The 22,329-nt window shown below is 44.9% G+C and overlaps 1 protein-coding gene across 17 annotated transcripts in view; it reads right to left on the bottom strand.

Annotated features, from left to right (window-relative positions):
* TNC (tenascin C) overlaps positions 1-21,165 on the bottom strand; it is a 92,630-nt gene extending 71,465 nt beyond the window's left edge. For 5 of the 17 annotated variants that reach the window (XM_025888151.2, XM_073905844.1, XM_073905839.1 and 2 more), the window contains exon 1: positions 20,881-21,163. The gene's annotated coding sequence lies outside the window, so the exon portion shown is untranslated. Of the gene's footprint in view, positions 1-6,013; positions 6,148-19,184; positions 19,372-20,880 lie in introns of all 17 variants that reach the window. The other 12 variants (XM_073905841.1, XM_073905835.1, XM_073905840.1 and 9 more) reach the window with 8 other exon arrangements.
* Between the last annotated feature and the right edge of the window lie 1,164 nt (positions 21,166-22,329).

Genomic DNA, 22,329 nt, shown 5'->3' with positions numbered 1-22,329 from the left:
AGCAGAAAGGAGTGAGCACACAGAGTTGGTAGAACCATGGTAAGGGATAGGAGGGGGACATGCAAGGTCAACTTGAAGAGCCAGCCCAGAGCCCAGGAAGAGCAACGTTGTATCTAAGAAGAGGTGTCTAATTCCTCAGCGTCCTCTGTTGAGAGGACTGGGTAGAACATAGGCTTCTGTCTGTAGTCCCTGGTCTCCAAATACCTGGCATATTTAGGGTTCCCCCCTCCAAATTTAAAAAGATTAAAATAATGGTCCTGAAGCCTTTTTTTTTTTTTAAGTGGGGGAGGGCGTTAAACCTTTGTTGCAAGATAAAAATTAGTTCTTGGTTCACCTTCTCCAGTATTAGATGTTGCCAGCGTAGGATCATTTTCCAGATCTTGGCATTATAGACTTTTATTCAGAACATGACTCTGAGGTAACACTTCATTTAACAGGTGAGGAGAGTACGGTCGGTATCGTGGCAGCCATTTTCCAAGGGTTTTCTAGTTAATAATTTTATACTTTAAGGTGCCTCTTGTCTGGTTATCAGATCTGCCCCCACCCCATCTCCAAGAAGAGCTGTTTGGTAGCTAACCTTTTGGAAGCAGCATGACATAAACTATCCGTTATTTTTAGGCACCTCACCACAGGACAAAGACCATTGCTGGATGAAGGAATCAACAATCTTTGAATTTTTTCCTAGTCACAGCTGGAGAATAAACAATTTCATTTTTAGATAAAGATAAAACTTCCAACTGGCTAGAATCATATTTCAGAATTAGTTACTTATGACTTCATTTTTAGTGGCTCCCAGAATATATCTATCTTGTTGACTTAGGCAAGCACATGAAATATCCTAGGTTGGGGGCAGTGAGGAGGATTCCAACTGTTTAGAAATGCAGATGAATCTCTTTCCACTGCATTTTGGCAACACATGAGGCAGCTCACACCAAATTTTTCTTCTTGCTTACAGGCAAGAGAATTTTATTGAACACAGTCATTTACGCATGGAGCTGCTTACATGGGCGTTCTTAAAGGTTCTAGAAATTCTTCACCCCTTGTCCTTCCCAACATCCATAAATTCCTTCTTGGAATGTGTCAGGAAGAGACAGGAGCCAGGAAACAACCTTAAGTGTGGATTTTTTCCGAGGACATCTGATCCTTACAGTTAGTGGGGCCAGCACAACCTGTCTTGAAAGAATTAAGAGAACTCTTGACTGCCAAACCGAAGCACCTCCAAGCCCTAGGTGTTTGAAACCCAGCACTGGAAAGCATTTATCCATTCATGTAGCATGGTGACTTAACTGGTGCCCAATCTGGATGCTACTGGAGCCAGTAATCATCCATCCCAGAGGCCTGAGAATGAATTCATTTGAAAAATTACTCATTCTTGCATTCAACACAGATGAATTAAGCGAGTGCTAAGATAGCCCAGGGGATAGTGGAGAGGTGTTTCAGAGACCCGTGATGGATCATTCTTGTTCTCATTAAATTCATGGGCCAGTAGAGGAAACAGACATATCAACAGATAATTACAGGGAAGAATGATAAATGCTAAAATGGACAGTTATCCAGGGAGAGTCTGGGCAATGTCTGAGAATATTTGTTCTAGAATCAGGCAAGTACTATTGAACCCCGGTTCTGCCACTTGCTCTCAGTTTGGCCTCTATGGAATTGCCATTTTTGTAGGTCAAAAATGGTTGGATAGAAGGCAACTTCATATGGTTCCATCTAGTAGCTATGACCTTCGATATGTAACATTGCCTCTCTGAGCCTCACCTTTCTTGTTTGTAAAACGGTAATATTAGTATCAACCCCACAATAAAGTTCTTTCAACTGCAAGTGGGAGAAAATGAGATTAAATGAGATAATATATGAAAATATTTAGGATAGTGCCTAAGAGGGCAGAGATCTCAGTAACCTGTGTGTGTTGTTACTGTGTGATGGTTTGTGTCCTTGGTTTAGAGAAGGCAGTTATTGGAAGGCTAGTCTCTGAAGGGTGAGAAATTCATAAGGGAGGGCAGGGGAACCCCCTCTTGCTGCTTTTTCCTTGGAAGTGTATCATTGTTAGTGCTTCAGTTTGTCAAGTGACAGGGATACTCTGCAATCCACAGGGGAGTGAGGAGGCTGAGGCTACAGCCCTGGTTTTCCTCCTGGTTTATCTATTTTCGTTCAGTAGCAAGAAAAGGCAAATCTGTGAGGCTAGGGTGGGGCTCTTTTCTGGGAGGTCAGTACCCTGGCCAAGAGGCAGTGCTCCTTTTGGGATGGATGTCCATGCTGCTCTGCCAGGGATTTCTCCAGAAGAGGCTGCTTGTGGTTTAGTCTTTTAAGACATTGCTCCTGACGGGAAACGTTTGGCTCAGCTTCTCGGCACTTTCCACAGACACAGACAGACATGAGATGATAGAGTGAAAATCAGAGTTGAGCAGGGCTTAGAAGCAACTGTAGAAAATCCCTGAGTTGGGGGGTGGCAAATCTGTGGCACCAGCACACATCCTTCTAGTATACGTGGCAGGCATTTCTAATCAGGACCTATACAATTCCACAGAGCCCCACTTCAGAACTGGTATGAATACATTGCTCCAGCAGCCACATCTGAATCAGGACAGGTAGTACATGCCTTGAAAGGGAATTACTGAACTGAAACATCAGAGAAGGTCGGTAGCTAGTTAGTGGTAAAGTTGATATTAAAACCCAGAGATCCTCCCTCTTGGTCAATGAATTTGATTGAGGTTTATCTCTCCCCCCGGGCTACTGGGAGTCCTTCAAAAGTAAGGGCATAGGAGAGGCTTCTGGTAATTCTTAGTCTGAGGTCATTGTAAAGGTCCCCAGAAAGACGTATCAGCAATAGGATCTTGGAGAGACTCTGTGTTAAGAGATTTCCAGGTTTCTTGGTCCTGTAAGGTTTCTGCAGTTTTCCAACCATCCACCCATCCATCCATCCACCCATCCATCCATCCACCCATACACCCATCCACCCATCCACCCATCCATCCATCCATCCATCCATCCATCCATCCATCCATCCACCCATCCATCCATCCACCCATCCATCCATCCATCCATCCATCCATCCATCCATCCATCCATCCTTCCACCCACCCAACTTTTCAGTACATATTTATTAAATACCTACCATCTGCCAAGCCTTGAGTTAACCATGAAGGATACAACAATGAAGAAGATCAGCATGTTCTAATCATAAAGCCTACAATTTCCTCCTAAAAGTTCACAAACGCAGTTTATTATTTTGTTATTTTTTATTTTAAAAGAGAGAGAGAGAGAGCATGTGGGGGGGTGGGCAGAGGGAGAGAGAGAATCTCAAGCAGGCTCCACGCCCATTGATGGACAGATGGGAGCCTGACTCCAGGCTCAATCTCACAATCCTGAGATCCTGATCCTAACCTGAGCTGAAATCAAGAGTCAGATGCTCTACCGACTGAGCCACCTAGGCGCCCACAAATGTATTTGGCTTTAAGTCTATGTACTATGGATTTAATATCTGTGGTATTCTTTTATTTTTATTTTTATTTTGTGTGTGTGCGCGCGCACACGCGCGTGTGTGTGTGTCACTGCAGATTGGGAACATGGCGCAGACTCTCAGGCTGATAGCAAGAGTGTGAGTGTTAAGATTCTTTTAAGGGCTGCTTGCTCTTTACTTACTATGGGCTGCACAGTGTGCTGTGTGCTAGGGAGACTAGGCAGTGGAAGGACTTACTCTCTGTTTCCAGAAATCTCAGAAACTAGAATATACATAGCAAGGTTCAGTAGCAGTGCTGGTCTGAATGAAGGAATTGAAGAAAGTGTCAGTCTGAGCATGGAAGTTCCCAGAGGGCTTCCGGGAGGAGGAAATGCTTAGAACTACCAAATATTGATTGAAAAGGTCTTGGAAGATAAAGAAGAGGTTGAAATCATAACAGTGATAATAAAAGTAATAAAAATGTCATCTATGACCATTCCCTGTGTGCTTATTTTGCCGGTAAGCATCTTACGTTTCCGATTTTAAAATCCTCACAAAATGATATGAGGCAGTACCTTTTTTTTTTTTTTTTGAGGCAGTATCTTTATTCTCATTTTGAAGATGAGGAAACTGAAGCAGAGAATAATTATGTGGCTTATGTAAGTTCAGATATTTATTAAGCAGTGGAGTCAGGATTTGAACACAAGTCCATCTGAGTCCAAAGTGAAGTGCCCTGAACCACGGTCTTCTACAGCTTTTGGGCTGGAGGGCCAAGGAAAAAATTTATGGTTCAAGACCAGCCCCACGCTCTATCTCCGTAAGTTTCAAACACCCGGCTCAAAGGGGAAAATCTTTGGAGATGCTGCCATATCTCAGTTGTCAATGAGAGAGGGTACCAGAAGCCTCAAAGGCTGCTCGAGAGCCCCTCTGCCATCTCTGAACGGACACATCTATTTGTGCTTCAAGATAGAGCTCAAAAAATCATCTATTATTAGAAGTTTTCTCAGGTAGGGCGCCTGGGTGGCTCAGTTGCTTAAGTGACTGCCTTCGGCTCAGGTCATGATCCTGGAGTCCCGGGATCGAGTCCCACATCGGGCTCCCTGCTCAGCGGGGAGTCTGCTTCTCCCTCTGACCCTCTTCCCTCTCGTGCTCTCTCTCTCTCATTCTCTCTCAAATAAATAAATAAAATCTTAAAAAAAAAAATAAACTGTGTCTTTGCTTTAAAAAAAAAAAAAAGAGAAGTTTTCTCAGGTAATTTTTTCCCTCTGAATTCTCCAGGTTCTTGATTTGATATGATTTCCATCATGTGTCATTCTAAAATTGATTTTGAGTGACTTTATTATGTATGTATACCTTCCCTTTTTAGAGCATAAGCCAATTCTATCTTGTATTTATATTGGACTGTAAGGAGTTAGATTGTATGGACTATGTCAGCTCCATGAAGGCAGGAACTACATCTGAGCCATTCACCTAATACCCAACACCAAGCTCAGCGTCTACAACATAGTGAAGGCACAATATGTTTATACTTACATGAAATAAAGCTGAATATATTTCTTGATTTGAACTTACACATAGCAGGGTCTCATAGGCATGGAATGACTGAATGAACAAATACTCTTATTTTCCTGATAGCTCTAAGGTAATTAGTTCTCCAGTGATCTCTTCTAAGACAAGATGTATCAAGGAATTCATCATAGCTGCACTCCCGGCATTAGTTCATTTTTATTCACTCAGCTATTCAGTGAGTACCTACTATGTGCCAGAGACCACACTAAGCCCAGGGGTTACAAGAGTGGCCAAGACACGCTGGGCTCCTTCCCATGAGATTCCAGGCAACACCTCAAGGGTTCTTGAGGGCCCAGTACTGTCTGCTTTGAGATACATCTTCCATAGCATCACAGTAAACTCAACTAGACCACTGGCAGGAGGTGAACTCGACCAGGCCTGTGATGTCCTCAGTGTAAAATTCTGGTTTCCATGTGAATGAGGCCTCCTGGGTTATTAGCCTTCCCATGTCACTGTGGCATTTGTTGTTGGTTAGAGTTAGGTCACTCTCCCTCCTTTTGAATTTTGACTTTTCACTACTTATTTCTCAGCTCCCAGAGATCTGAGGCTCTCCTGAGACCGTGCAGTGGGGAGTGCAGTAGATCAAAGGGCTAGAAGATGAGCTCTGAGGCACAGTCCTGCCAACCACGCTCTGTGGGACCTTGGGAGGTCCCACCAACTCTCCTGTCAAATAAGCAAGAGTGTGTGTCCCCAGTCCTTGACTCTTGGGTTCTAGGGACCCGTGATCCATTGCTAATTTGGCAATATTTCTGCTGAACTTAAATTTGGACTTCATTTTAGACCCATGTCAAGTAGCCAATATTAAGGACAGCCCCCTGCGCCCCAGATTATGTTTCTTTCTTTAGTTGTTTGGCTGAAGGGCTGGTGGTGCTTTGTGGCTTCCTTCTTGCTATCCCCCAAACAGAAGTTTCCTTACCAACCCAATTGAGCTCACAAATCTTAATCCATAAAATATTTCCCTTCAGACACAATAATGAGATTCATATTTGTGGTTTTGTATACCTAAGAAAAGCTCAGATGAAATATGACTAGATCCATTGATACATTCAGACCACAAACTGCCCTGGTGTGGTCTGGTTTCAATTTTTGAAATAAAAATTCTGCAGAGCACTTGCTTTCTCTCTCCTCTTTGTTGCCTAGACAGAAAGGAAAAGAAAAAGTGGCAACAGTATAGGTTGGACCAAGTGGCAACAATATAGGTTCTTGTAATGTTCTGGAAAATTGTTTCAAATGTAAATTTCAGTTCATTTCTTAATGGAACAATGACCTCCTCTTACCTTCATCCAAATTCCAGGAAATCTAGTTGACTCTACTGCAAGTAGGTTCTTGAGCTCTTGAGCCAAAGTGAAGAGATCAGAGATTTGTCTAGGAAGGATGGGTTACAGACTGACTCATACCTCAATGTTAAATAAGAGACCTTTTAAAAAGGGCACTGGGACATGGTGACCCCTGTGAAGCTGTTGTAAGCTACCCAATGCCAGAGATATAGCCTTGAAAGACTGAAAATGTTTAAGGAGGCACTGTGATAGGATAGAGAACATAGCCTTTAGAGCAGGAGATCAAATTCTACAAAATTCTACAAATAAATTCTGTAACTTTTCTGAATTGTGGCTCCTTCAGCTGTAAAATCAGGGTATTTCCAGGGTTGCTGGAGACAGAGAATAGAATGATAGAGTTATATATACCCCCCCCAAATGTTAGTATCTGTTCTGCTTTTCTCTCCTCTTTCTCTGTGGCTTCCCTTATTGGGGAGCTCCAAAACATCGGACATACTAAAAAATAGACAGTAATATTGTAGAGGTGGTTCAAACATTGACTGAGAGGTTGAACTGGTTTGGGACGGCAACGGAGTTTCAGCTTACATGTCAACCTCAGTGAGCTGATACGGCCACCTGGCACCATGGCCTCGTTTGGACTCAGGGGGGAAAAAGTGCTGTGATGGCTTAGCAATGAACACCATGGGTCCCAAAGTGAGGGAGTATTGCTATGTGTGCCAAATATTTGGCATAGCAAGACTAGATGGCTTTGGCAATCTTTTCCAAGCCAATGTGCTGATATTCGAATGAATGGAATGCCGTTTGAGGCCTGAGTCAGAGGGAACCAGATGGAGTCTCTGACAATATAAAAGCCTGTATGAATCAAGTGCAATAAAGTTTGAAGCATTTTGATAGAAGTTGACTCCTGAAATGAAACTATGCCTCTAAGATTGGAAGCAGGAAACCGGACTCTCAGGGAAAACTAACACGGCTCCAGCAATTAATTTGTGTGATACCCACGCAAGGAAACATACTTTCATTGTCGGCTCTCTCTTTCTCAAATGGGGCCATTTCAATGCTTCAATAGTAGCGAACACTGAGTGAACACACCTGTGCCAGGAATCGTGCTACGTGTCTTCCTTGGGTCATTTTGTTGAATCCTCTCCAAGACCGATGAAGACCTTTATTTATTTATTTATTTATTTGTCTGTTTGCTTATTTATTTTTCAGTTTAGGGATGAGGAAACTTGAGGCTCACCCAGCTCCAGCTCACAGGGCTCGAAAGGGGCAGCAGGGATTTAATTCAGATGGACTGACTCACGTGTCAGGGAGCCCATTCCTACCCTCGGCTTTGGGGCCATCCTTGACTGTTGTCAAAGTGTGGTCAGGGTCCAGAGTAACTATTGACAAAGAAAGACCTTTACTTCCAGAGAGAGTAGGGGAAGCTGCACATGAGCCTGAAAAATAGAGAGATTTCCAACCCCTGACTTGGGTTTAATTAGCTGCATAACGTGAGGGGGCATTTTGCACTTGACCTTAGCCAAAAGGCCGAGAAGAGATGGAGAGGGCATTTTGTAAAGTGTAATCTACAACATGTTGGCAGGTATTAATGCAAGGGGAAAAAAAAGTTTTCCTACTTAAACGTGTTTGAAAAATGCTGTTCTAAACCAAACAAATTATACAGCTTTGTTTACTTTGGGGTTTTCCAGGGTCTTTAATGGGTTTGTGTTCATCAGAAATCTCCAAGAGGGGGAGAGTTTATAGTTGTTTTCCCAACCTGTGTGATTATTTTGTGTTTGAAGTATGTCACGGGATTCGGTTTGGTGGCACACGATGGGGAAAGTGCAGATTTGGAACAAATCTACACCCTCCTCCTTCCATGTGATTACACATTAGATGAGAGTAATGGTATATCCGAGCACGACCAGTCTGTGAGTGTGAGGCTCATGGATGGAGACTCTCCACCAATGTAAACCATGAGTGAGACAGATAGTGTCCCATGTATTCTGTGCCTGGAACTTTACAGATGCCCTTTTTATTTTAAGGTTTATTTATTTGAGAGACAGAGAGAGCATGAGCAGGAGGGTTACAGGGAGAGGGAGAGAGAATCTCAAGCAGACGCAGTACCGAGTGGGGCTCAATCTCATGAACCCGGGATCACAACCTGAGCCAAAACCAAGAGTCAGATGCTTAACTGACTGTGCCACCCAGGGGCCCCTGCAGATGCCCTTTAATTGTGATGGCAACCTCAGGAGTTAGGAAGTGCTGTTCCAATTTTACTGTTATGAGAGTTGAAGGCTTCAGAAGGTGACATAACTTGCCCAGCCAGCAATTATTTGATTCAAAATTAAGAACTCAGTCCTATAATTCTAAATCCTATGCTCTTTCTGCTATACCAAGTTATCTTTTAAGCAAGATTCATTTTTTCAGTTTAAACAATTAATATTTATGCAACAAATATCAGAAGGATACCCAATTACCACTCACGCAAGTAGAATTGTTGGATCCCTAAAATGGGGCCCCTTAGGAGGGTGGGGCTGGGGAGCTGGAGTGCACATAGCCATTTTATGTAGTTTTGAACTTGAGGGGAGGCACAGAGCCAAATGTGCTATAATATCTATGTCTCAGGCAAATCTTGAAAGCCCCTGGAAACAGCCTACTCTCTTTGAGTCTGGCCTGGAGAGAAAGTGAGTAAGTAAGAGGAAGATAAAGTGAGAAGCAGCAGACAGAGGAGCTTAACAAATCTCTCCTTTCTGGAAAGCTGGCCCTCATGCTATGTACAACCAAAAAAAAAAAAAAAAAAAAAAGTAGAGTATTGTTTCCAAAAAATCAGTCAAGGCGTGAGAGTCTTTCAGGGAGTCTAGAAACTATAATTTTCATTTTTGAAAGAACGGACTTATATGAACAAATAAACAAATAAGGAAAATTGGGGGGGGAGTCCCTTCTGGACAACAACATTTAATTCAGCATATGGCAGGGAAGTCAAGAAATTCAGCCTGAGAGAGCTAAGAGGCAGAGGGGGTTCCAGGGGAAATTGAGGATGAATCATATAAATGAATAACTCTTCTGTCATTCTTCGAAATTTCTTTCAGCATTATGTTTTTGGAGGGGGACTTACTAGATGAGCCTTTATTTCTGCTTCAATCTCTTTATATGTATAAGTATAATAATATATACCTTGCTAGGTTGTGGTGATTGGAAATTATGTATCTAAATTTAGCACACTGGCAGGGGTCGTAAATTTATTTCTAAGTGACAGACAGTAAGTATTTTAGGTTTTGCAGCTAGATGATCTATGTCACAAAGACTCAACTCTACAATTGCAGAGAAAGTAGCCATTGTCGTGGCATAAAGGAATGAGCATGGCTGTATTCCAATAAAACTTTATTTATAAAAATAGGCTGCCACCTGGGTTTCCTGACCCTTGCTGGAATATAGTAGTAAAACCAAATACAGATTGAACTGGACAAGAAGGAAACTTAATATTTTGTTGAGAGCCTACTATATATCATTTTGTGCCATGCCTTATGCTAGAAGCTGTTTATACATGCTACCATTTACCTTGTCATTTGTCATGACAACCTGGTGAGATAGTGTGCATTATTATGCACACTTGGAAGTCAAATCGAGACTCAGGGAGATTCAGTGATGGGTTTAGAGGGACAGCCAGCATTTGGACCATAACTTGTGACTCTAAAATGTGTGCTCTCAACTACTACCTTGGGCTGATTCATCAAGCAACTTCCTGTAGTTCATTTTAAGGTGAAAATTTAAATCAGCGCTGCTCAATAAAGAGAGAGATAAGAGCCCGAGCAGACACCTTCACCTTCCATTTACTAGATCTTTAGCAGCAATCTGGTGGCTGTCTGTGTGTAAGCGCCGAAATATTTGACCTCTGTCTCTCTCCCAGAGCCTCTGGCTGGACCTCAAGTTTTGTACACTTCCCCTCTGGAGAAAGCTTAAGCCAAGGTGTACTGTTTGCAAACACTGATTAGTTTTTAGGCAGATGTTGGCAAGTTTCCTTTGGCCTGAGATGGGATTCCAGAGTCTGCTGCAGCCTGGCTGTGCTCATCGATCATCTCAGCCAAAAAGAGTTCCTAATTAGGGTGACACCCTGCTTCTCTTTACCTCTAGAGCTAGGTTTTCTTGCTCTGGGCATGCCTGTTTCAGCCCGAGTGGTTTGCTGGGCTTTTTACCATAGGTCTAGATGAGTGAGAGCAAATGTATAGTCCTTTTAAAAATCTATGAAGCCTTGTGCTTTAGTGTAGAATTTACCAGATTACATTCCAAGATGTTTTTAGGTACATGGTCAAATAACTTGGGAGACACTGGGTTAAATGAAGCTGGATTGGTTAACTGCTACAGGATTTCTTAGATCATGTACTCTTTCTTCTCCCCCAAATCTCCCACTGGCTTCTAATCACACTCAGAATAAAATCTTAAGTCCTAGCCGCTACCTACAGAGCTCATTTCTCTGTTTTATTCAGATCTCTGCTTAAATGTCATCTCCATGTCTCACCCTATTTAAAAGAGCACCCCACTTACCACCACCTCATTGTCTGCTCTCTTACTGTGTTTTATGTTTCTTCTTAGCAAATACTTGCCCGAAATTGTACTCACAAGTTTATTTGATTCCTTGTTATCATCTCTCTTCTTCCACCATAATATAAGCTCCATGAGGAGCTTAAAAGGATCTTGCATGTCCTCTTATCTACACTATTTCCACCCTTGGAATATGAGCTAAGAATTCCCAAGAACAGGACACAGTGCCAAGAGTCCCCTAAACCCCTTTGTCCACAGAACACTTTTACAGTTGCATCTCGCAAGAATGCTGCTCCACAGGCCATAGTTTTGGGAACTGCTTGTCTAATGGAGCCTTATTACCCATGACCATTTCAATAACAGGTAGCAACAATGACAGTAAAACATTTATACCCATATATACAATGCAATATTGTGCAGCCATCAAAAAATGAAATCTTGCCATTTGCAACGATGTGGACGGAACTAAAGGGTGTTATGCTAAGCGAAATAAGTCAATCAGAGAAAGACAAGTATCAGATGATCTCACTGATATGTGGAATTTGAGAAATAAGGCAGAGGATCATAGGGGAAGTGAGGGAAAAATGACACAAGACGAAACCAGAGAGGGAGACAAACCATAAGAGACTCTTAATCTCAGGAAACAAACTGAGGGTTGCTGGAGTGGAGGGGGGGGTGGGAGGGATGGGGTGGCTGGGTGATGGACACTGGGGAGGGTATGTGCTATGGTGAGCACTGTGACTTGTGTAAGACTCATGAATCACAGACCTGTACCCCCGAAACAAATAATACATTATATGTTAATAAAAAAATAATAAAATATGTTAAAACATTTATACCCAAGTGTCAGTCTTGTGCTAAACAATGCACTCACCCTTACACCATTGAATCATCACAATAACCTTCTGGAGTAGGTGCTACTATTTTGCCTTTACTATGGATGAAAATGAGGATTAGAGAAGTTGAGTAACTTGGCCAAGATCACATTGATAATAAAAGAGCAAGCACTTGAACCCAGAACTAATGCCAAAGCCATACTCTGAACCATTAGCCGATCCTTCCCCTGTGCTGTGAATTTCTCCATGTCCTAAGATAGAGAGCTCTTTGTCTCCAACCCTCCCTTGAGTCCTTACCTTTCTCCCACTGTTTGTAGACTGATCCTTGTTATAACCTTCAGATACTAGGATCTCTTGTGACTCAGCCTCAAATCCCTAGACAGGCCTCCTCTGTCCTTGGTACTGGTTTTTCCAAATCCCAGGCAGGGCATGCTTTGATCCCAGAAGCCTCCTTGGAAAGCAAGGGCATTCCTCGAAGTCTGTGTCCTGAGATGTTTTCCTGTCCCAGAACAGAGCTGGCTTCCTGCTGTCATAAGTCATGACATGACTCTGCACAGTTGAAAGCTCAGAGGGCAAGACATGAAAACAACTTCAAGGCCTGGGCTTTCTAAATAAACTCTAGTGAGGAAGGAGAAGTCCAAATCTGGGACACAGCAATAACTCCTGTCTGTGGTTAAAGATTAATTTTATTCCAATTGTGTTCAATTTTCAGATGAACCAGCTACAAATTCTCTTTTCAAGAACTTCATTGGCAGGAGCAGTTGATCTATGAGCAGACAGGCAGCTCCAGAATGATAAGGGTGATGACACAAAAAGATACGGGGTAGAATAGGATGACAATAAAGGGACATTTCATCTACCCGGAGGAGGGAGGTGGTTCCTGAACTGAATTTTAAAAGGAGATTATGAGTGGAGGAAAAACACAGGGAAGGATATTCTAGGAAAGAGGGAGTGGCATTTGCCAGGGCATGAAAAGCATGAAATAGTGGTTGAGAGTATGGATTACAGCTGAAGTACAAGGTCTGTGTGGAGGCCGGAAGCCAGATCATGAAAGAAACTGAATTCCAGGTTGGAGATCTGAGTTTTTCCTGTGGCCAGAAGAGAATCATTTGGAAATCTTTAAGCCTGGGAATGTTTACCTATAACCCAGGTTAAGAGATAGATTGAAAGGAAAAGCTGGTGGGATGGGAGCCAGTGGGAAAACCATTGCTATGGTCCATCTGTGAGATGAACGACCCGAACTAGGATGATGAGGGAGGGGGTGGGGAGGCATTGAACTGATTGACTTGTTAAGGCAATAGAATCCACAAGTTTAGAGTATGATGGTGTAGTAAGGACAAACTAGAAAGGGAGAAAGAATTAATCCTAAATTTTAGTCTTCATTATATCTGCTAAGAGAGGAATAGGTTGGGGAGGGGAGACAATGGATGAGTTTCAGATTTTGTCACTTCGAATGTCTTGCCTTTGAATGAAATCTATTTGAAGCCACTGCCTTGGATGCTTCTGTCCTGAGATAGTCAAGAGGAATTATGGCTCCCCAATGAACTAGGACATCTAATGCAAAACACCTGGCTCCACCTTATAAATGGACGGAAAGCTTAAATAAAACACAGCCCACTCTAGTGGCTGCCATAATTGTTGACTGCCCATCAACAGCAGTGCAGGTGTGGGTTGGGTGAACTTGTTATTGATAAGAAGTTGTCAGAAATAGGTGACATTGGAGTGCTGGAATGGCAGAGAAGCTCTGAGATGGGCCCCAATGATACTGCCCCTCCTATTCACATCTTTGTGCAATTCTCTTCCCTTGAGTGTGGGATGGCCTAGTGGCTTATTTCTAACCAACAAAATATGGCTAAGGTGATGGGTATATCACTTCCACAATTAAGCTGTACAAGATTGTGATGTCTGTTTGCTTGCAGGCTCTCTCTCTCTCTCTCTCTCTCTCTCTCTCTCTCGTTGGCTTTGATGAAACAAATGGCCATGTTGGAGAAGTCTGTGTGGCAAGGAACTGAGGGTGGTCTTGGGCCAACAGACCTCAAGAAACTGAATGTAGCCAACAGCCATGTAAGTGAGCCTGGAAGCTAATAATTCCCCAGTTGAACCTTCAGACGAGACCTCAATTCTGACCAACACTGTGAGTGTAGCCTCAAGAGAGACCATGACCTAAAACGTCCAACTAAGCTATGCTCAGATTCCTGACCTACAGAAATTGTAAGATAATAAATGGGTGTTATTTTAAACCACCAAATTTCATGGCAATTTGTTATGCAAGAGATAACAAATATAGTGGACGCTTGCCTCAACCCCTGTGTGCTAAAGGTGTTCAGAGAGTAAGACTCTGCTAATTTTCCCTTCTTAAATAATATATTAACTCTGACATTTTTTTTATATTGTCCCTGGCTTTCAAGAGCAAGAGTCAGAAGACCTCGGGCTGAGACCTGACCCTCTTGCCAACTGGCGTGAGATCTTAGAAGGAGTTTTCCCTCCTCTGAGTCTCAGTTTTACCATCTTCCAAATAAAGGGAGTTAAACCAGGCCAGCAATTTGCAAAAACTTTAATTTTTTTTTTTTTTTTTTTGGCCTCAGAACTCTTTCATCAAATGACATTTCGTGAGGAAGCTCTGTGCACAAAACAGATAAAAGTGAAGGGGCTTAAATTAAAATAAGATTGAATGGAGCCCCTGCTTGGCCTCCCCATCTCTCCACGGCAGCCCCCAAATCGCCTTGGAGGAGTCTTTTCAATGCAGTCTCCAAGCCCCTTGCCTAGAAGCTGCTGAAGAGCCCTTTCAATTTCAACATTCTATAGGTTCTCAGGAAAAAAATTGTTAACAAACTACCTATAAGTTAAAACACTCTACTGTGACATCTCTGCATCAAGCCACCTCTGTATGACCAGCCCAGGACCCAGCGCACAGGTTTCCCAGAGAGCAGCCAGCTTCCCTTGGGGGCAGCACCAAAGGTGCAAGTGCCCAGCATGAGCTGATTTTTACTTCCCTGAGCTCCCCAGCAGGTGGGTTCTCTCCCGCTCCTTGCGTACTTGCCTCTCCCAGACTGTTTCTTCCCTAAGTGGAAAGTCATGGCTTTCTTGTCTGGATGCATTCCCATGCTTTACTGGTATCGCTGCTGTTGCTGTTGTACCTTGGTGCCTACACTGGATGCAGTGTTTGGGAGAGGTTCTGCCTGGCAGAGAGCCCAGGGCTGCTTTAGGCTTTCTTGTTCCGGCTCTGGTGTGTCACTTCTGCAGGGAGGCCATATGCATTCCTGCTGGACCGCATGCCTAGAAGGTTCCCCAGTGCACTGCTATGACCCAGGAGTGCCTTATGCTGCACATGTAGGCTTAGAGTTGTGAACAAAAATATACTGACCTGCACTCAATGTTCAGTCCCCACCATCTTTCTTTCTGTCAAGTATGGTTTTACCCCCGAACACATCCCTGGGTGATAAAATTTGAGTTCTCCTACTCCTCCCAAGGATCCCCTTGCCTGAAATCCACCTTTGGCAATTCTCTTATCGGTTAGGCATTGCCCTCTCTACTGAGCTACCCTTTAAAAATGTAAATATTCCTCTGGAAAGTAGCCTGCTGTCTTCAACCTCCTTCTTATCTGAAAAATGGGAAGAAGACCTGAAGGGCTAAGTGGCACAGGAAAGAGGCGCGGTTGCGGGAGATGGGCGCGCCACCACTTGCCACTTTGTGCAAATGACAACCTTTCTAGGCCTCAGTTTACCCACTTGTAAGGTTACCTATAGTTGCTGGGACAATCTGTGAGGCATGGAAAAGTCATTTTATACGTTTACAAATTTCTGTGCATCCTACTTTGTTAAAAACTGACCCAGCAGAGGAAAATGCTTCACAAGCCATGGAACACAGTCCCGAAGTAAGGCAGTGCTGTGCTATTGTTCCATTTCCTTTGGGACATTAGAGAGTTTCTTCAACAGTAACTTACTGAGGGCCTGGTACCTGTCAGCAGGTGGCTAGACTCTGGGGAAAACGAGCACCAGCGAGACACAGTTGCTGCCTCTCTGATTACCTTGACCTCAGGGGTGTGCAGCCGGGTGGGGCGGGGGAGGTGATCATCAAAGTATTTATGAAACACGGATGTCAGTGGGGGAAGCAGACAGTTCCGCGGGAACCCAGGAGAGGGGTATTTGAGCCAGCCTGCAGGCTAAGCATGGCTTCATGAGGGAAAACTTGCATCTGTGTGTGCACCTGCTTCAGGTCTCAGGCTGGTGAGGGGCCTCGGGCCGCTTAGAGTCCAGGAGAGGAAACACATTGCATTAGGAATTATACACTAATTATTTAATTACAGTTTCCACAGGAAACGAAACCAGAAGGAGGAAGTCAGAGATACCACCAGCGGCTGCCATGCTGAAGAGAAGAACACGGGGGTCTGAAAGACGAGCTTTTGATTCTTTCTTAGCTTTGTGGTGTCCAGCCCTCTCTGTTGTCAGAAGATGAAATAGAATTAAGGTGCGGAGCGTGACCTGCATATCCTAACGGTTATAACCACGTGTTCAGGACTTGGAGCTGGGTTTGAGTTCTGGCTCCGACATTTACTCTCTGTGTGGTCTGGGGGAAGCTACTTAAATGTTTTTAGCATCAGGTTCCCTGATGCTAAAATGGGGGGGGGCAGTTACACTGGCTGAATGGTTGATGATTCAAAGGCAAAATGCCTGTAGAGTTGTTGGGAAATGTTAGCTTCTACAGTCACCCCCAAACTCCAGCTAGAAAACCTTTTTGGACCTGTTCATGTAGAAGTTCGTAGCAGCCAACTCACCTCCTCCAGGGCAAGAGTTAACCACTGGTTAGTTCTGAAGCAAAGCTCTCAACTTTCAGAGCTTACAAAATCTCTCTGGCTCCTGACACAGGGCGTTTGGGGGGTGGGGGTGGGTGTTAAAGGACCAACCAAAACTATTCGAGTTACCATGGCTACATAATTAAGAACCTGTGAATTTCACAAAATTTCAAAAAATCTGAGACAATCTGGCATGATACTTTTTTTCATTTCCGTTCACAAATAGACTAGAAATGCACATGAAAGGGCTTTTCCTCACACAGGGTGCTTTCAGTATGGGCATTTTGCTTTTATTCCTTGATGGAGGGTCAGAGGATGCAATGATAGTGCCGAATGAGGTTGCTGCTAAATAGAGGCCAGAAATATGAGACAAGGCAGAAGGAAACAGAAGAACAATTCTAGGCTTAAGGGCATTACTGAAAGAAAAGTCTGGTCACCAGGGTTAGAATCAGGTAGGCACACAGACTCTTCCCCTCTACCAAGAAGCCACACGGAGTGCACAGCCCCTTTCCGGTAGGCAAGGCTACTGCTGCCTTTTGTTTGGATGGGATTACGGCCTGGAGATGGCAGGAGTTTGATGGGGTTTTCCCCCTTGGAAGGGAGCCTTTGTTTCCTGTTTCCCACATGCTGAAGATCTTCAAATTGGCCGGGTTTAGATGCACGGGAATCCCCTGTGATCTTCTCAAAGCAAGAAGTGATTGAACCATCACCCTCATCTCTAAGACTTCAGGGGAACTGGGGGCTTGGAGCCTACAACCCTTTATTTCCTGATCGTCCTGAGATTCACTGCCCCAGGGCCGGGCACACTGATTTCACTCTGTCCCCCCATCAGCCCTCTTACACCAGGTGCTCGGTTCACCTGGCTCTCGGAGAGGGTGCAGGTACAGGGACGGTGCTGCTTCTCCAAGCAGAGTTCCAGCTTGCAGAGCACAGCAAAGTCTGTGCCTCCTTTCCTGGGATGAAAACCAACAGTAATAACTTGACTGCTACCTTTAGTGTCATTCTTCTCTCTCTCTCTCTCTCTCTCTCTCTCTCTCTCTCTCGGCTGAAATTCGAACTTTCCTGTTTCCAGGCAGAGAACTGCACCACTATAAGCTGACCTTTTCTGAGCACCAGGGAAAATGATATATGCAGGGCTATTCTGTCAGGTCAACAGATACCAAGGCCAGTCGGGGGCATCTCTACGGTCTGGCTTTCGCTCTCTGTCCCTAAAATGGAGTGAGTGATTTATAATTTGCAGTGTTAGAGTGAGAATTAGATGAGGAACGAGAGACAAACCCTCCTATCATGCATGTGATACACAGTTAGCCCTCAATGTTTCTTACTGTGTGTATGTGTTTTATCCTCACCACAAGGAATTGTGTATTTGGGGTGAGCTCAATGTCTGGTGCCTACTTTCTACTTTTCAAACTAAAGTGACTTCAGTGTGGAGGGCCTTGTGCTTTACACCAGCTAGACAGTTTTCCCTGTAAGAAAACATGGCTGTGTGTCTACAGAAACCCAGGGGAAGGAGGGAATAGGTGTTCTTAGTTCATTGTGAGCCTCAGAAAGGGTAGGATTAAGGGGGACGTGTTTTTCATTCTGTCAGCTTGAATTCCCTTTCCAAATTCCATTCTGGTTATATGATCAGGCTACTGCTGTATTTATGGGTGGCCACAGTCTGGCTGGAGGGGTAGATTTAGTCAGAAAGGAAGTTTTTTTTCCTTCTAAAGGCAGGGAGCGCAAGAAGCAGCAGCATTCAGAAGGAACACGGTGGAATGTGCTTTGGGGATCATCAGGACCTGGGTCTCAAAACTGGCTCCATCACCCTGTGTTCTAGGGCTCCAGAAACATTATTCATCTTCTCTACTCTTCAGCCTACGTCTTTGCCCAATCGGCATGGTCCGTTTCTCAGAGATGTCCTGTGGATGTTTAGTAGTTGATGTACATAAGAGTAGACTCTCCATATATTTTGGCTACCGGTATCATTAAAATTAATTAAAATAATTTTCCTTTGTTAAGCATTTTATACTTCCCACATTCGTGGCTACTGTCCCACTCGGGGAATAGTATTGATTCCTGTTCCAGGTGGGCCCCGGAGGGGCAAACATCCCCACTGAAGTGCAAGATTGCGGCCTGAATGTACTCTGCCTTGCTTCATGATTTTTAACTGCATTTGTGTCATTCAAGGTTCTGTGGAAATGTCCCAAGGGCTGAGAACCATGGGGTGAATTTCGGACCCTCCCCTCCCACTTCAACCAAAGTAGCCCCACATTTGCCGGTCATATTGGAGTTCTGCCATCAATTTCATTTAATGAATACTTCCACGGCTAAATATAAGTTTGAAAAACACTGTCTGAGAACATGAATTTCAGATAAGTCCTTATAAATTGAGAAGCAAGAAAACTAAGAAAAAATCTCCATTTACTGAGCCCCTACTATGTGTCAGGTACTGAGTCTGCTATATATGATCTCGTCTGGACGTCACAAGAGTCCTGAGAGATACAGATTGTCATTCTCTTTATATGGACAACAACACTGAGGGCTGGAAGATCAGTAACTTCCTTGGGGGGGAGGAGACAAGCAGCTAGAAGATGAGATAGGGAAGCTAGGTTTTTCAAACAAAGCACAGACAAAAAAAAAAAATCTTTAAAGACTGTAGAGTTGGCAATACCCCTTTTAATCCTCATCTGATGCACACTGTTCTGAGCAAACCAGAGATTATTCATATTGCGCATGAGTTTCTTCCCCAAAACGCCATCACTTACCTGAAACACGTATGGTCAAAGCACAATCACATCTACGGCAGTGGGCTCAGATGCACACGAAGCCAGCAAACTTCCCAGAGATTTCTTTAGTGCTGAACCTGAAATTCCTCTCCCCAGCTCTCAGTTGGGCTTACCATATTGAAGGACAAGGCAGAAAGCTGGCTGGGGTGGGCAGCAGGTTTTATTTCTAAAGCACATATGGGAAAGCTTCATAAAAAAGGGGGAAAGGTCCACAAGACATGAAAAAGAGGCATTCATTCTTCAGGTGGGGCTCCCTGTCCCGCTCTCACTCTGGATGGAAAGCATTTCCAAGGAGTTCCCCGGCAGCATCGTACTTCATAGCTGACAGCTTTAGAATCTGCAAACGCCCAAACTCAAAACCTTGTGCATTCTCGAGTCAGAACTCGACATTTACATCCAGCCCTGGGCTGCTCCCTTTCCCCTAACTTGTGCCAAAACAACCTCCTGCTTATAAAATACAGCCAAGTCTCCGACCTGTCAGCCCACTGAGACACCCTCAGACCAGTGCGAGAGAAAGAAGGGGATTTGGGGTAGAGGGTGAGGAACACATGAGAAACAATCCAAGATCGCCTCTTTTAACTTCCAAGGTGATGGCAGTGTTTGACAAATAACAATGATTATCCCAGCTTCTGCTTACTGAGCACTCACTCTCCCAAATGCGTTATGCCCCGTTTCCTCCTCATAATGACAACAGAAGTTATTGTCCCCATTTTAGATGAGTGGACACTGAGGCTCATAGAAGCTGCAGATTCTCATCTTTGATGGTGGTGGTGGGGACACCAAAATGACTGACCCTTGCTTTCAAAACCCGAGCTCTGAATCCCCTTACAACACCGAAGAAAGAGAGGAGCCCCCGTGCCCTTCTCAGAGTCTGCCAGGTAGAGCTTCCCAACCCTGGGGCAAGGGGTTTCTCAGGGCTTTCTGTGATGAGAGATGAGGAGGGGGAGGTGATTCTAGAAAGATTCGTGGTACTGCTGGCTCTAAGCACACCCAGACATGCACAGGTACCCAAGCCCAAGGATCAGTGAATCGGGAGATACCCACAGGGAGTCCCCCTGCCCTTCAGAATGGAAGCTGGTGTCCACCCCTCCCACCTCGTAGTCTGGCCCTAGGAGCCCCCTCCTCCCTTCTGTCCTCCAGCCCTCATCCCTTTCTGTGTCTTACCACAGGGAGGATGTGGCGGGATGAGGGATGGATACAAAACTTTTGTAAACTGCTAGGTGAGCACTGTTTAGATATACAGTTTTATTGTTCTCTTTATCATCCTCTATCAACTTTCCCTTGACCTATCCCAGAGTAAGGCCATGAATGATCTCCACCTTCAAATTCTACTTCTCTCCCCGTCAAACAAAAATATTCACAGGTGAATCAGCCAGGCAGGGAGTTAAGAGAAGATTCTTACTTTTCCTCTGGAGAATGCAGAGATAAAAACTTTACAGAAAGTTCCTTCCACATGCGACTGTTCGCAGAACTCAAACAAACACCCCAAATCTACAAGACTGGAAGGGGTAAGTAGAAGACAGTCAACGTGCATCTGATCGTCACAAATACCCCATTTTGCCAGCAGCGAAGACACAGCAAAAGTTCAACAATTATGAACCCACAACTCCTTTGGTACCAGGAATGCAAACAGTGTGCCATAATGATCTTTGGCGATGGGGTGAAACCCACTTACCTTTCCGGAGTTGGGAAGGACCTAGATCCTTGAATGAACCGGCTGCATGGAGTACCTGGCTGTGAGCCGCGGGGCTCCCACATGCGCTGCCCGCAGGGTCACCCCCAGCCGCGCAGTCTTTGTGCGGAAGAGAGGCCGGCCGGTGCGTGTCTGTGCTCCGCTCGCGGGACAGCGTGTGACAGTAGGCAGGCTGCGACCAGCGCAGCCAGCTTTGGCTGGCTTATATAGCAGCTCCTTCCTCTGTAATGGGACGCCTCGCCTCCAGACATCCTTTCCTACTTTTTCAGTTGGTGAATTAAAGGAACAGCCCTCCCAGCGGAACAGGGTTAGCTCATGAAAGACGCACTCACTCCCTGCTGCCTGCCAGGAAAGGAACCCATTTGCATACAATTTATGGCAAAAGTAGGAATTCCAGCTCCCCCCCCCCCCCCCCCCCCGCCCCCTCCCTTTCTCCACCCCCAACCCAGACCCAGAGCAGCTGTTAGCTAGGTGTGATTTTTGCTTTGCTCCCCAAGTGGATTTTCTAACTGTGAGACAGAAGCCCAGGGAGTGAAGGGGGAGCAGGATCGGCAGCCCTGGCTCTGCTACTCAGGCAGGCTGGAAATGCGACCTGGGGCTCGCCTGGGCTCTGGGCAGCAGCTGCCCAGTGGCACCACCGAGAGGAAAGGGGCCGAGCCCAGTTCCTGGAAAGAGGAGATAAAGCCCTTCAGAAGCCTGGGGCTTTGGGGTTTCGCTGGGAGGGTAGAGAGATAACCCAGGATTAGTTCTCAGCAGGTGGGGCAGTGCGGGGAGCACAGATGTGGCCGGTTTGGTCTTCTGGGGGAGGGAGCCATGCCCGGCTGCCCAGAGGCTTCACCATCCCTGCCCCAGTGCCCTACCAGGGGCAGCTTTTTGGACAATGTCCATGCCCTGTGAGTGGGCCTGTCTTGTAAGTAGCACCTCCTGGGGATAGCTCTCTCAAGTTTTCTTCTTGGTGCTCAGTGTGGAAAGGTGTCCAGCACAAAGCGAAAACAAACAAACAAAAAAGGTAACAACTTAATCTTTGAGACATGAGCAGCGCCTTTGCTCTCCAGCCTGCTGAGGATTCTTTCCAAGCTCTGAGTCATCCATTCGTTTGGTGGTTAGCATGCACTGAGGATCTGCAGGGCACACACAGGCATCTGAGGCAGTGGGGAAGCAGCAAGGGCACGGCACCCGTGTTTCAGCTTGTCACAACACACAGTAGTTTGGGGATAGTGGAGGGAAATGACGAATCATGTAACCTGTGGCTATGGTTGGACCCACCCTTCTTAAGTCTATAGTAGGTGCTCCACAAGGTACTTGATGGATATTATTTCTTTACAGGCTTACTCACACCAAGCAGGTGTCGAGCCCTTTTGACAGGCGAAGAAATGGGAGGTTCAGAGAAGTAATGTAAGTCCACTTAGGGAATACACCTGGGAAGGGTTT

The sequence above is a fragment of the Callorhinus ursinus genome, unplaced genomic scaffold (genome assembly GCF_003265705.2).
Source record: "Callorhinus ursinus isolate GAN/ISIS: 27379988/994484 unplaced genomic scaffold, GSC_fseal_2.0 scaffold24, whole genome shotgun sequence".
Classification (NCBI taxonomy): domain Eukaryota; kingdom Metazoa; phylum Chordata; class Mammalia; order Carnivora; family Otariidae; genus Callorhinus; species Callorhinus ursinus.
Note: the sequence above shows the minus strand (reverse complement) of the source record. Positions and strands in the feature narration are given on the sequence as shown.